Source organism: Rissa tridactyla, chromosome 7, assembly GCF_028500815.1.
Source record: "Rissa tridactyla isolate bRisTri1 chromosome 7, bRisTri1.patW.cur.20221130, whole genome shotgun sequence".
NCBI classification, from domain to species: Eukaryota; Metazoa; Chordata; class Aves; order Charadriiformes; family Laridae; genus Rissa; species Rissa tridactyla.
The window spans coordinates 26054797-26065752 of NC_071472.1; positions in this window are offsets into that span (position 1 = coordinate 26054797).

Consider the following 10956-nt stretch of genomic DNA (forward strand, 5'->3'; position numbering starts at 1 on the left):
TGTTGGTGACCCTGCGTTGATTTAAAGTAACGTGTTATTTAAGGGTCGTTGGTATGTGGTCCAGTTCAGTTTTTACATCCATGTTACTCCATTCCTCTGTAAAGTGGTGGGTTTACCATGCTGAAGCCTAGAGTGCAACTGGACAAGATGCGCAGGGATGTGTTCTGCGGCAGTGTGGTCTGTAGCACTGGGAGAACTCAGACCTGGGTCGCTTTACTTTGAAAAGCTGAGTTTAAAATGGTGCTGAAGAATCAGTAGGAACGATTCCACAAACTACCTTAAAACGCAGCCTTTACTGAAGGGACAACAAGCGTAATTAATTATCTGTAAATCTCATGCCTGAAAAAGTAACTAGGACACAAAAAACAATTCAGCGGAGGTATCCTTTTGAATTTGAGGTACCTTCTTGTACTGTAGTCATCCGTTTAAAATTTCAGTAGAATCTGGAGGGCCATATGTTTTGCTTTCTAAGTACCAAACATTTACTTGGTACTACAAAACCCAAGATAATTACAAGGTTCTGAATCAGACCTATTAAGCTTACTAGAATTCAGCTTCATTCTGAATTTCGGCCTTCTTTTCCAGTTTAAATCCTAGCAAATGGGAAAAAGAATCTAGCTGCTAGCCCTAGACATCACACTCCTAATTTCTGCATCATGTGTGGGGCCGTCTGCTTAAGAATATTGGGAGATGTTTACGTAGGGCCACAGGCAGGACTGACAGGAGGTTGGCCTGGGAGGTTTCTCGAGTCAGCACGTAGTAGTTGGAGATCGTTGTATGACTGGAGTTCATCCCTTTGGATATCAACAGAGAAATGAGTCCTTGCCAGGTGTAAAATCAGCAAGGAAGAAGCAGTGGTCAGAGAAAAGTGTGGGCTGGCATTGTGTCGTCATCCCCCTGAAAGCACCTCCCTGGTCTGAGATGAGTGGCTACAAGAGCACAAATTTTGCAAGGCGGGAGCAGGCTTGAGCAGTAGGTGTGGTTTGCCCAGAAGCAACTGAGCCAACCTAATAGCTCATTGACCTCGCCATAATTGAATCAACTTACACAACTGCCAGAAAACAAACCCTGCAAAAGCGCTGCTCACCACATCGCAAGCCGAGTCAAACCGGACACAGTGGGGTATGGGGCTCCATGGGTGGGAGCAGATGAGGGAAGGTAGGACTCCCTTCAGCAGCAGCAAGTAGATAAATTCAGGGTGTCAAGCTTGCTAGACTGCACCGGAGCTTGCTTTTGGCTATGTTTGTGTAAATCCTGTCAGTAGCCCAGGATTTCTGGCCTCTAGAGGAGCCGTAAACAGTACTCGAGAGCATCTGAAAGGCGTTTGTATAGTCTGCTGCACAAGTGTGATGGTATCCGAGTGTAACCATATAAAAGACAAATAATATTTATTAAAAATGACATTGGGTTTTAGAAGAGCAATTTTTCTGTTTTATAACGGGAAAGCAATTCTAAAAATACTAGCTTCTGCCAGAAACAGCTCCATTAAAGAGAGGTCAAAGAGAAATCTGTGGTACCTGGATCCAGCTGCTAGCAGGGGACGCATCTGGTACCGCTGACCTGCTTGCGTCCAGCGGGAGCTGTTTACGGAATAAAGAGTGGCCTGGTGAACTAATAGACAGCACAGCCTTCACAGCAGGGACACGCCAGCTCCAGATGCTTTCTGCACTTGACAGACTCCGAGACACGCAACCTGGCCACGGTAAGAGGAAGAACCTGTGACTAAGCAGCCCAACAACCCAGTCTGTGCGCAAATCTAAAGGCTGTGACTCTTCACCAACACAGATGACAAATCTTCAAATAATGGGGCCAACAGAAAGTCTGTCCAGGCTCTACACATGCCAATGTGTGAGGACAGTCCTCTGGAACATTGTTTCTAGCCTAGTCATTGTATTTATGATTTTTTTTTAAGCAATTAGGACAAAATAAGTCATGTTCCCTTTTAGTCAGAAGTTCTTCCTGGTTTGTTACAGCTGCAACTCTCCCTGAGTGATATATTTTTTGTATATTTTGCAAATTGTCGGATTCCATGGGGACATTTATTATTTGACTGGTAAACAGGCTCTGTCCTTAATTACATGTTAAGAGAAAACTAATTCTGCTGGTTTTTCTTTCTTGTGTTAAACTATGTGACTAAGACACAAGAATTTTAATGTACTTGCACGAGAGGGTTTTTTCCCCCATTAATTGTACTGGCTTGTTTTCAGTTCTGTATACAAATAAATAAAGAGCATTTTAATTATATCTTCTCTGTAAAATTCGGGTGGTTTTTACTCAAATGGCAGCTTATTCCATCTAAGGAGGAACTTATTTCATTAACAAAATTTGTTCCTTACAAAGAGGAAACGCTCGTCTAATCTCTCTCCCATTTGGAGAGAGGTGGCAGGAAAAAGCAGAGGGGTATGTAGCTGAAAACTTGCCCTTTAGCAGGTAAATCACTGTAGACAACTCCTTCATTTCACCTTGCTTAAATCAGAAATACATATCTCTCTTTTTCAAGCTTCCTGAAATTTACTGCCTTTGGGCCCTGTCATTATCCGGTTCGTTTATGCTTAATTCCTACCCTTCAGGGTCATCACAACAGATACAATGTAATTCTAGAAACAATTGGAAAAAAAACATAGATCCTTTAGGTAAGGTTAGAAAAATTGTTCAGAGGAAGAAGTCCGTAACGATGACTTGCAGAATCAGTAAAATGGCATCTAAGGATTCCTCTCCGTAGTCCATCACAAAATTGGAATGGAAATAAATAAATAGATAACGTAGATAAATTCTCTTGAAAGAAAAAAAAAGTGTGTTGTTATGTATGTCTTGTCTAGCGTAATTCTGTCTCCCAATTTAGCATTTTACTTTTAATAGTACTTATAGAAAAGTAGGCCATTGTGGAAATGAAAGAGACTGGCAAATTATATACATGCACATATGTTTACTGAAAAATTGAAAACTTAATAGCAGGAGTTATGTACTCTGAAAGGAGGTATTTTTAGAGGGATGAAGTGACATCTTTTTTAGGAATCTCGGTCTGAATGCCTGTTCCCAGAGCAAAAGTTAGCAGGACTCTGTGGCTCCCTCTAGGAGAAGGAAGTCTGGGGGTACAGTCCAAACCACATCCCTGCTGTGGGCAGGGTCTGGTGGGCAGCCCCAGTGCCGTCAGCATGACGGCCACAGGGTTAAGGTGGTCTGAACAGCCAGGGATCAAGGGAGCGTCCATTTACAGAATCACAGAATGGCAGGGGCTGGAAGGGACCTCTGGAGATCACCTAGTCCAACCCCCTGCCAGAGCAGGGTCACCCAGAGCAGGTTGCACAGGAACGCCTCCGGGCAGGCTTGGAATGTCTCCAGAGACGGAGACTCCACCACCTCTCTGGGCAGCCTGTGCCAGGGCTCTGCCACCCTGAAAGGAAAGAAGTTCCTTCTCGTGTTGAGATGGGACTTCCTACGCTCAAGTTTATGCCCATTACCTCTTGTCCTGTTGCTGGCCGCCACTGAAGAGCCTGGCCCCATCCTTTGTATGTAAAGGAGATTCATAAACCCGGATAACAGCTCTAAGCTCTTACATGTCTTTAGATGCGGGAGGTGGTTTTTTTTTTTTCTTAAAAAGACAAAACACCGCAACACAACAATCCTTGACAGGATCTTTGAAGAAGAAGCTGTGGGCAGTGACTTCCAGAAGAGGGCTGGGTGCCACGTGTGGCAGGAGAACCTTCCCTGGGAGGTGCCTGGTGCTGGAAGGACCTGACCTCGCAGCGGTTCTCAGCATTTTATTTTGGCTGGCAGTAGGGGATGGCACGCAGCCCATGCCAGCTCTAGACTGGCTGGCTTGAATGCCCCCAAAATGCCTGATCCGCTCTCACCCCCTGTGAGGAACCCCAGTTGTTTGGAACAGAGTTCTGGCATGTCCACAGTGGCGCATAAAGCCTTTGTGGTTTCTCCTACAAGCATAATTTCATTAAAGTACACATAAGCATTAAGAACAACAGAACAAATTACGTTTGTGCCTTTCTACTTATTAACTATGGAAGAGGAGGTGGAAAGTTCTAGGGTTGATTTCAGGTTTTTTGGTGTCTGTGCTGCAGAGAAGTCAAAATTTAACATTTGGGCAAGACAACAGTAACAGATAGGTTCACCTTCCCTTCCTGCAATAGCACAGACAAGTGGAGTTCCATCACAAATACCAAGGAAGAGAAAGCCGAGTGAGATTGGAAATTCCAGTTCTGGTCACAGAAAACACTGGTTTTTTTGGGTGGGAAGAGATACTTATTAAAATTTACCTAAGAAATGCCTCAGTAAAAGAATCATCAATCTATTCCAGTTTAAGTCTGAAAAAGGCACGTTCGAGGCTTGAAAATGATGATAACACGCTGATGGTGCTGACATAAAACACCAGTGGACATTTTTTAACTGCTATTTAACCTCTGGCTTCTATAGACATCTTTAAAACATGCATATCTTCATCACGTCTGTGCAGCTCACTGGCAACCACATAGTTCACGCCTCTTCTCAGACCGTGCTGCAGATCAAGTCTTGGTCCTTTTGACCTGTTTTCATTTCAGAATTACTGCGCAGCCTTCCCAATCTAATGACACTTGCAAACGCCTGCGCTTCCTGCAGGTGTCCTTCCTATTTCTAAAAATTAATTAACGAAAGTTAATTATTTTTTAATGTATTGTTTCTCTCACTTGTGTCAATTAATATCCGAATTATTGAAGTGGATCGTTGCTATTAGTTTGTTTTCGCAAAGTTGGAAAACTCCAAAACTCCACTATCATCTTAATTACTTACAAATGAAGGGTAAAATGCCTTCCTTTCCATGGCAAAACTCCAAAAGATGTAATGGAGACAGGATCTCACGGCAAGCCTACGTTCCCTACGCGTTCCTCCAGTCTCAGCAGGACCACTCAGGCGCTGGAGGCGAAGCGTGCGTGCTGTGCATAAGCATGAGGATGCAGTTCCAGGACAAGGATCCCACTAGTTTTGTTTTGGTTTTTTGTGTTTTTGTTTTTTTTTTTTTTTTTTTTTTTTTTTTTACTTTACAATAATAGTGCCAGCTTTTCAGCAACACACGTTATGTTTAAACAGAGTGGTAACTGAATATTCTGTCTGCTACATAGAAAAAAAAAAAAAAGAAGTTAGTTCATTCTCATTTTCCTCTCCCAAAGAAAGAGCATTACAATACTTTTTCTCCTAGCCTGGATTCCTACAGAAATTAAAAGGGTTTTGAGATCGTTATCTCTTCGTATGTATAATAAATCTCGGTGTGTGTGCGCATGTGTGCACACATACGTGCACGTACATACTTGCACGTTGTGCAAGAGAAAGAGAGGGAACAAGAACAAACAGTAGCCAATTTTAACCACATCTGACAGAGCAATAAAAGGCTAAAAATGTTACATTCCTATACATTTCAGGAAAACAGGCTGCTAAGTAAAAAGAAGAGAGACCCACTGCAGCTTAAGCTAAACCCTTATTAAACACCACGAAAGCTGCAAAGTTGAATGATGTTATGAATACCCACCCCGGGAAAAGCTGCAGTTGGAGCTTCCAGCTATGTACACTTAGGAGAATCCACACAAGAGATCACCCAAGGCCCATCAGATCTCACAGCTCAAGGGACTACTGGTTTGTGATGGATTTCTATTCCATTGCCGTCCAGCTCTGAAGATGACACACTCAGTGTTTGCCCTTTCGCTCTGGGGAAAAAAAAGATATTTTTTTTTTTTTTTTTTTTTCCCATACAGATTTCCCAAACCTGATGAGCTGAAACCCGAGATGAAAGGAAGGACCAGAATGTGTTCTCAAAGACCCCGTGGGGAATTCTTACCAGAGTCTCAGTGATCCGCATGCAGCACACTAGACAAAGCAACAACTTCATGTTCTCAAATCCTGGAGACTGGAGTAAAACTTCATGTCCTGGCAGTCAGGACTTTGGTCTTGTTTAAGTCAGCAAGAGCCAGTGCTGTTAGAAAGCCTTTCATCCCACTTTCTAACCTGTCACATCACTGGTGTCCAAGGGCCTAAGCATTCTCAGAAGTTTGGTGAGGGATACACATCTCAGGGTTACCGAGTTCCCTGATTTTTTCTGTACTAGAGGTGCGGTGTCCATGAGGAAGATGCAGCTGGAGGAAGGAGTAAGTCAGACTTCTTCGGCACTCTTGGCTCTGCTGGTCTGCGGGAGAGACACACACCAGTGCCACGTGTCATTGGCATCTCGCTTGGATGCCAAAGGAAAACTGAAAGCGAGAGAGGGTCCAACCTGGCTGCTGCATGATGTACCCATAAACACGCCGTCTTCCCAACCCTTACGCACTGTAGTGCTCGGCTCAGTCACATTTCCTTCCTGATCATAGCTGGGGCATGTTTGACAAGGTTTGTTTGCTTCACCCCACGCATCCAGGGAAAAACTCTGGTACTCCAACATTCGCAATCCCCTCTGGATGACTGCCTGCCTTTTTATGTCCTAGTCACAGTAACTCATCTTTCATGTCTACCTCTTTTCTGCACTGTACTGTTCAGACCCTCCTTTGCTCGGCACGGTCACGTCTCTAAAAATATCGTCCAGGAACTTTTTATTCTTCTTCATGTTGTGTAGCGAGGAAACTTGGCTCTCAAGCTCAGCAATCTTGCTGGTAGGTGTTGAGGCAATCAATGCACATAGACCGCCTTGGATGCCTGCAGCCACATCTAGCAGTGCTCTGATTCACCGTCCTTCGTGCCCCACACAAAGGAAGGAGAGATAATGAAAGAATTCAGCAGCCAAATCCTGCTATTCCCCTCTTCTTCCCCAAAAGGTTAACTCCGAGAAAAACAGAAGTGCCCATTCTTGTCACAGGGTGACAAAGGGATGTGTGTGGCATGATTATTCTTCTTGCTGCTACACACGTGTGAGGTTAGCCTGAGATATTTTTAATGAACTTTTTCCTAATCTTTTGTTGCTAAGAGAATAATAATGACCTGGCACAGTCATAAGAATCTCCAAGGCTTGGAGCAATAAAATCAAGTTACGGTCTTCTAAACTAGCTGCATTTTGCAATTTTATGGGAAAGTAAATACCCATTCTCTTCAGTACGTTATACCTGTCAGTCCCTTTTTTTCCTACACCGATCTAAAATAAAATAGACAAGTAGCTTTCTTTGTGTGCTCTGTCATTCATTACTTAAGGAGACAGAGAGGAAGTTAGAATAGCGTGTTTTTCAAATAAGCAAATATTCAACAAATTGACTTTAATTTTAACAGTATGAGGGAACAGTATCATAAAACCTTAGAAATTTGGCAGTGCTCTTACCTTTTTTTATGTGACACTCAAGTCATTGGGGCCATTTTATTTCCTGGATGAATGACAATTCCTGTAGTAGGACAATTCAACGTAAACATCTGCAATAAAACAGGTCGATTAAATCTGCAAGTTAATTCTAGGCCAAAGGGAGAAAGCTGCCTTATTCTTATTTACTGTTCCCTGAGGCGTTAAGACCCCGGGGCAGTATGACTCTGCATGGCCTAGGAGTTAAACTCGCACTTTATTTCAGAGTTTCTGGGACCCAGACCCTCACAGTTCTGTAATTCACGATAATGCTCCTAGTTGGAAGTGCTGCAGTCAGAAAATGTTTCCTTATTCCCATGATTTTCAGGCAACGAAGGAGAGGGGCTTCTAAGGCCACAAAAAAACACAACCCAAAACCAACCACAACAAAACAAAAAACAATTTTAGGTGTTTCCAAATGATCTGTGAAACTTTGCCATCTGCTTCTGGGGAGAAGAAACTTATTTGTGAAAGTCAGCATAAAGAGCCCCGATTTGGCCTCTGTGAAAAAGTGTGAATTAGATATTGTTTTTGTCAAATAGAAATCAATGGGAATTAAAGTATGCTAATGATTTCCCACAGGGGTCAAGAGGCGGCCAGTCGCACATCAAAAACGAGTGGCCACCAACATGACAGTGAGCTAATGCTCCTTTCTCCCGTCTCCTCATCGGTTCGTCTACCGTTTGTTCCACATTTGATACGCAGGTCACGGGTGTGATGATGACAACCAGAGAAGAGACTTCACAGAGAACACAACCTGATGTACCCTGAGTGAAAAGGCCTCAACCTGCCCAGTATCTCGTATTTAATTCAACTCCCCATTCTGGTTTGTACCGTTTGGGATGCATTAGCAGAGTCGGAGAACTCCCAACTAGTGACTACGCAAAGTATTTTCGTTGCTGCAGCTAATCTACAAAGACAAATATTTTCTTGTTTACACTGTGAGAAACAAAATATCCTTATCTCCTGATATAAAACATTTCCTCTTTGTTGGATACCAACACTGTTCCACTCAAAAACTGTTTGAAATCCTGGCTTGTTGCTTATCTAATTCAGCAATGCCTGTTATAGAAATCCAAGAACTCCCTTCGATAGTGCTCTGCCTCCCTGCCCGAGGACTCGGTCCATCAAGGATATTTCTCCTCATAAAATCTCAGTTGGTCCTGGAAGAGATTATCCCCATTTCACAGACATGAATGCGATGTGCAGGAGTACCGAGAGCCGTGCCAGGGGTCACGGCAGAACCAAGAACTAAACTCCCATTTTTTGGATCCAAATCCATCCTCCCTCTCACCACCTTTCCACCTCCAAGAAGAAAAAAAAAACATCATCATTCCTTGTCCTCTGTTTTGAGTAAGTGCCTAATTATTTGGCTACTGCTCCATTCTGTTCTTTGGAAAAATGTTTTTCCTTCCTGTTGTAGATTTTCCACATACATATGCCTTCACAGTTTGCAGATTTCTGCCACGCAGCATCAGTTAGCATCCTGGGAAGCAGGCGGCCGGCTACAGGGGCAGCGCCCACGCAGCACCAGCCCAGGTTCTGCTTGTACCGTGCGGCCGTAGTTACGCAGAAAGGAAACAACTCAAGGTGTTAATGGTGGGAGCGGCTCTGAATTCATCGATGACTCGGTGTCCTCTTGGGTTCTTCAGTGTCCGAGTGGGGAATCCTGCAGAGCCTGCCGCTGCCCGGCCTTGCGCTCCCTGGTTTGGACCCTTCGGCACGCGCTTGTGCATAGGAAGCGTGTCATTACGGCCCCTGGGCGTTAACAGCCAACTTGAGTTTTTCAGCCTGCATGTTAATGGAAGCCATTCCCAACATTGTGTCAGTTACTGCTATTTGCCAAGATACTGGCTGGAGATTAGTTAGATTTGTTTTTTCCACTTCTTTTTTTTAAGGTTGTGCTGTACTTAAAAAAAAAAAAAAAATGTAAACATTTTTTTCCAAGTGCACCTGTGCAGTATTAGTAACTGTTTCGTTGTAGGACAGTGCTCCTCTCTCAATCATCTCTGTACGGTTTTCAAGCCTTGCCACCCGCCCATCTAAGTTGTTAATTCTCTCTGACATTTCCCTGTATCTTTCTTCCTGAGAAGAAAGGGGCCATTGAAGAATATCGTGCCGAGTCTCAAGCAGTTCCCGAATTGATCCCTGAAGGCTCAGGCTGGTGAGAGGGCAGCACGGCTCAGAGGCAGAGCCCGGCAGAATTTGTTGAGGAACCTTTGAGCCAGCAGCATGCCGCTTGAAAAGCCTTTCTCCTTCAGACACATTCGTGCCTCGAATCATTACCAAATATAGAATGTATTCTTTAAAAGATACTACTTTCCCCGCATGAGGTAGCTAAAATTGTTGGAAAAAGCAAAGCTGAAAAAAAAATACAATGATACCCCCTTGCCATACATGAGACGTGATTAAATCAAAATCCCCCCACAGCCTGACCTGGTGGCCATACGAACCTTCACTTTGCTCGCCCGGGTGGGTGTACGAGATGTAACCAGACTCCTCGGGGGCACGGGGGTACCCACGCACCCACACGGCCGCCGGCGCTGCGATGGACTACAGTCAAGCAGCATGTTTGCATGGAGGAAGGGGCATTCAGCAGGATCATTGTTAATAACAGGAAGATATTAAAAGTAACCCAAACAAAGACATAACATTCCCTTGTCCAGACGCACTGTGGGTCTCACAGTTGCTGGCATCGTATCTGGCCATCAGGGAAATGGTCTGTTGCGATATTTTGCCTCTGTCATGTAGAAAATAGTGTTACTGGCTCCCCTTCCACCAGGGCTCCAGAGCCAGGCACCCAGCGCCCCCTCGGCCCCTTGCCTTTCTGCCCTGTAGCCCTCTGGCTGCCCTTAGCTGGTGCGCCTTAGGCACACCCGCTGACCCAAGAAGCCCAGAAAGAGCCCGGAGTGGCACATTTAAGTGAAATCTTGATCTAAAAAAACCCAATTTGTGTGGTTCATGTGACATATCCTTCCATCAGGAAAGCTAGTTCCCAGGAGAAGGTTAAGGATTAGTAGAAGGAGGATAAAGTCCTTCCTCCTGTTACTTTTTAACCCCCTTCTCACTGTGTAAGTTTCCTTTTTTCCATTCCAGAAAGCAGGCTCGCATTTTAGGGGCAGTTCTTGATCTAGTTTAGTTTATTTCACACGAAGAAGAAAAAAAATGTTTCTGATTCAGTTCTTACACTGGATATTTGTTTTAGTCCCCAAAACTGTCAAAAAAGAAGGGATAACTTTCCCTCCCTTTCTTTCTTTTCCACTTTTACCCAGTCTCTGCTCTGCTTCCCCTGTGGCTGATCTCATCTCCGTGTTTTTCTCATGAATCTGGTGAGACTACTCACTCCATCCATCACCTGTGTGTTTGACGCATGTTTATTTTCCGTGGGCATTTGCCTCTGTGCTGAAGTCCTGAGTGAGCTCTGGCACACAGTACAAACCAGAGGCGTATCAAGTGCCCAAAGCCACAGTCACCTACCTTGTGTGCCCACCCTGCTTAGACTTCTCTCTCTTCAGGTGTGTCCTCGATGACCTTCCCTACTCTTGGGGTAGGAATATGGCTCCCCTTTCTTCTAGCTCTTCTTCCAGGCGTGCAGTCTCCTCTGGGAGAGGAGCCAGGGGCTTTGGGCTGATCCCAGCTCTGCTGGAGGGGGTCCTGAA